The following is a 5,513-nucleotide window of genomic DNA, read 5'->3' as shown; positions in this document are numbered from 1 at the left end:
ACACGGATTTCACATAAAGTTTAATCCTTTGTATCTCTCGTATGTTCGCGTAAAGAAAATATCATATTTTCTTTTTGTTATTCTTCTCTGGTGTCTGATTTAGATAAAATCAATTAGCGATGAAAGCTATATGTTATGCAGTACTCATATAATCATACTTTTTTATTCATTATTCATGTGACATTATACAACTATATGCGAAATGTACACGGATTAATGTTTTTGTTACATGTATATATATATATATAGGGTATAGGTTTAGCTTTGTTTGGTTGCGTGTAATAGTAATATGTCTTCAGATTATTGTTGAATGAGAAATCATTCCAAGGATTGCGAAAAGGACTTGACATATTCTTGTCACGCATTTGTATATAATGCGTAGCAATGTTTTGTTAGCGTATGTAAGCCTTTTGCTCCCTTAATATTTTCAGTGCTTTGCTCTTTGCCATGCAATATTTTCATAATCATACTGACATCTCCGAGGTAGATGTGAGCATATAAGGTCACAGGTTAACAGTTGAGAGGGGATTCACAATTTGAGACCAGGGCTCCGTAACACAGAGGTCAGCAAGTAATCGCTAATTTGAAAGACGGATTCTGATTGGTTTCTAATCAGTCTACTGAGCAAGATGCGCATGCAACGGCGATGTTGATAGGCCATTTCATTTAGCGATTAATCGCTAACAGTTGTGTTACGGGAAACATGACTATTGTGGTATAAATGAAAAACTCAATTGTCAATAGCCTATCTTTCTTTGCCAGAGCTTTTGTTTATTTACAAGATTTTATTCCTTTTATTTTCCCCTCATTTACAGTACATACTACTCTTTTGAAAATTGTTATACATAATAAAGAGGTGGAAAGTTGTATGATTTTTAGAAGATAGTGAGCAGTGTATAGTATGGATGACAATATACGTCGCACATTTTGAGGATGTAATTATACATGTATGTAATGATTTCTTTTTTGTCAAACAATATAGCAAGAAATCAGCTACAAACATAGGCGGCGGAGCGGAGGATTATCTTTTGTGTTTGGGGGGGACGCAACAATAGCCGTCCCCCCCAAACACAAAAGATAATCTTCTGCTCCGCCGCCAATGGCTACAAACAACGCCATTTAGAGCTATACATGGATGTGTTTATATTGTACATGACTTTTATGCACTTTTAAGTACATTCTTTGCTGCATATTTCAAGTAATAAACATAATGGAGGGTGACTTCTTGCGAAATATTATTACAATTTGGTTGTCTTTTTCTAGAATTTGAATAATTTAATGCCTTATATAGCAGGAAGCGGAAATGGCATAGACCATGAGACTACAATAGCCCACCGATTAACACTCTATGAAGGTATTTGTTGCATTTCTACTTGGTTATAACAAAATACTTAATTGAGGCGAAATACCATTCGCGTGAGGACGTTTTGAGGGTTTATGTGGATCTAATGAAAAAACACAATTCAAAATAATAAATATATAATCAAGACATCAAATTTAGTGCTTATCTTATTAAATATTAAAGCACTATGTCTCTCGTACAAATTACCTTCTTCTGATCACGTCAGTTTCGTTTGTGTAACTGCGACATACAGTGCGTCCCAGAAAAAACGAAACCGAGATTTAGTCATAACTTAATCATAAATAAAATAGACAAATGACCTACCAACGTAAAGCTTAGAATGTCCTCTTTCATCTGATACTACTGAGATTATTCCTCATTCACGCATGAGTGAGCAAAAACAATTCAAAGAAAGAATGCCAAAAACTCATTTGGCGGGGGTATCTAATTTTTTTTTAAAAAGTCACATGACTAAAAAGTTCAATATCTGCTCTTTTATTTGATACCTTAATCACAAAAAATGATCAAGAAGTAAAAGGTTATGATCCCTCGAAATAATGCTTGTATTTCCATAATTTCATTAAATAAACGTGTTTTCACCAGTTTCCAAAAGAAGCTATCGCACGATAACAAAAGAGTTAATGCATGGCTGGCCGTCAACAGAACGGAGCGTCGAGTGAGTTTTAACGCTAGCCTGTAAAACCTCTTCATTTTATGAAATTATCGAAATTCAAGCCTTATTTCAAATGACCAGAACTTTGTTATTCCTTGACCATTTTCTGTAATTGAGGTATCAAATTAAAGAGCAGATATTGATCTTTTTGGAAATGTGGTTTTCTTTATAAAACCCAGATACCGCCCGCCAAGTGACTTTTTGGAATCCCCTTTTCAAATTGGTTTTGCTCACTCATGCGTGAATGACAAATGATTTAAGTAATTCCAGATGAAAGGGGAGATTCTAAGCTTTAAAATGGTAGGTCATTAGTCTATTTTATTTGTGATTAAATTATGATAAATCATCGATAAATCTCGGTTTCGTTTTTTGAGGGAAGCACTGTATAAAGAACTTTTGACACAGACCGATATAGGGGTAGTAAGAACATAAAGAATGCATCATTACCAATTGTTCTTCATTACAATGCACAACCAAGAAGTCTTTGTCTATCAGATCACTGGTGAATCAAAACAGCAGTGTCGTCCTGGACTATGGACGGACGACATATTATTTGCAATTTGTCGTCGATCAGCTCCGAAACTTGGTACGAAACTGTCCCTGTCCACCAATTTTCGACAAAGACCTCCCAGTTGGTCTCTGTCATTTGACGAGCATTTTAAACATATTTACTGTGTCCTTGAATTCTCCTTACATCGCAGGGTTATTGGGACGGGACGATATCGGGACAATTTTCTAAGGACATAAGGTGGACCTCGGAGGACAGATTGCACTCACATAGAGGATTCTACGATTTTTAATACCTCTTTCGTCCTACCATAGAGCATTGTGAAACAGCTAGGGAGTAGATATCAGATAATTTTCATTCACTTATTCCAAAATCGAAAATTTGCCTAAACATTTTCCAAATAACATTTAAACAGAAACGATACCCTTTCCCGATTTCTATTTTTGAAATAAAAAAAGAAACCCGCGCTAGAAAAAATGGAAAATTCATTTACACAAAAAGCAACCGATTTTGGAACTATTATTTGTTTCCATGTACCCGGTGGTTTTTTTTATTAAAAAAGATCAAACACCTATCTTATTCATATCATTCTCATTGTATGATGTTGACTCCTCAAAATGACAATAGAAAGAACCTTTTTTAGGTCAATATTCGTGTTTGGGAATAAGTGAACTAAATTTGACCTGATGTTCCCGTAATCCCTGTGAACCTGATAACTTGTTATTCATTCTTGTGCTTATAAAGGCAAAAGGTCGTCTATTTAGAGATAGATTGATTTTCTTTCCAGATATATTCTAGGAACCCAAGGCATATATACTCCACTGATCATGATGATACCGTAAAGCATGCCTAGAGGGGATTGGGGGCGGAGGTAATATAGTCCATCTACCAGTGATTGCTCAAAATCGCTTCGTGAAACATCCTGTCTGGTTCTACTACCTCTTTCTTTCCTTCTTTCTTTCCACACGTCAAGATTGAGGCACATCCTCTAAGATTTTCACTTTTAAAATTATCATATAGATGTAAATATCATAGTTTATGACTTATGACTGCCTACCCGGTTTGTAGTCGGGAGAACGTAAAAAAACGCTGTTCATTTTTTTATCAAACACTTTACTTATATTAACCTATTTTAAACAACCATGTTTAATTTATGGAGAATTGATTATTAGAAATTAAACTTTCAGTCATTTTTCTTTTTTGTTTAAACACTTGTTTATATACCCCTTCCTTCCCGGTAAACGTCGTTATTTACTATTCTTTTTTTTTCTTTTTTTTAATGGAGTGCGTTGTTTTTTAGACAATTGCTTTCTCCCCAAGCTAGGATGTTCTTGGTTTTAATTACCCGTGGGTAAAGGTCAATTATTTAACGTGATTCCGTTAATTTGGGCACTTTTCCTCAATTTACCTAAGGTGTTGGTCGATCGATCGACCAACACCGGATGGAATCATTTTCAGGAGATAATTGCCCATTCGGTGATCGACGATATCGACCCTCAATTCAGTCAGTTATACTCTGATCCGGGTCACAAATGACTCGTAATAAGGTCACATGTGTTACAGAAGTAATCCGGGTTTTTTCTGATAGAGACTCATTCTTGATCACATCAGACATTATTCCGAGTCATTTAGACCCCAAAACGGGAAGTGACCCCAAATGGACTGAGATTCGGGTCATTCTGACCTATATGGCGTGTAGCTGTGGACATTGTTCTGAATTGGTGAATGCTTCATAAACCTGTTCGTAAGTTACGAATGACATTGACTGGTGATCCTTTCTTACGCTAAGTGGTATCCCCATGTAGCTGACTTTGCACCTAAGATCACGTACCAGTCGTGTGTGATTTGCGTTTCTTCACAAACTTTATCATGAAACATCCACCGGGAATGATGATCATTTTTACGCCTTACACTTTTAATTTATATTCTCTTCCTATGAGGTGAACTTAACATGAAAAATGGTAAATAAACATATGGATTGCATAACAATAATAAATAAGATATCTCATTTGCTATAATGAAAAGAGACCAACGGAAGTAAACTGGTCACAAAGGTGGATAACTTAGAGTAAGCGTATCAACTTTAATAGTCCATTCAATTTGTTTTATTTGATTCTCAACAGAACAATGTAACATGGTCGTAAATAATTAGAATGACAATTGCAAATGAAACTTATACAGACAATATAAATTGGGTTTATAAATATACCACCCTCACACCTCTCTTAAATCTCGCAAACTGGACAGTAATAATCAGGATAATAATCGAGATAACTACATACTATTCGCTTGAATCTTAATTGCCCTCAGAGTTACAAGATCTTTGGAGTGTTTCATCAACATTTTCAACAAGTTGTCAGATCTGACATCTTTCTCTGATGTTGATTGGCTGAGAGGTACTGTTACTATGGTAACTGTCGGATAAAATGGGACTTGTCGGATAAAACGTCCGACAAGTCCTTTCATGAAACGCCCCCCTGGGGAGTGTTTCATCAACATTTTCAACAAGTTGTCAGATCTGACATCTTTCTCTGATGTTGATTGGCTGAGAGGTACTGTTACTATGGTAACTGTCGGATAAAATGGGACGTGTCGGATAAAACGTCCGACAAGTCCTTTCATGAAACGCCCCCCCCCCCCCCCCGGGAGCGCGTAACAGTTTTGAATTCACCACCACGCATCAGGGTAAGAGGAATTTCCGCTGAAGATCCCGTTTTACCTTTTCCAAAGCTTTTTGAAGGAGTTTTGCTGAGAATCCTTTAATGGCCGTTGTGTAGGTGTGCTTGATATGGGAGTCTGAAGATTCCTGAACTGTCTTGTAGGATGAGGTTTTTGAGAGGGACCACGTCATGTTCCGGCTACGTAGAAGAAAATAGAATGATTACACCAAGGAATATATGAATCATATTAATGTCAGTAACAATAATGGTCGTGAGTCGTGATAATAAATGATAATAAAAATAATGGCGATGATGATGATGATGATAATA

This window comes from Lytechinus variegatus, chromosome 13 (assembly GCF_018143015.1).
Source record: "Lytechinus variegatus isolate NC3 chromosome 13, Lvar_3.0, whole genome shotgun sequence".
Lineage (NCBI taxonomy): Eukaryota > Metazoa > Echinodermata > Echinoidea > Temnopleuroida > Toxopneustidae > Lytechinus > Lytechinus variegatus.
This window is presented reverse-complemented; position numbering follows the sequence as displayed.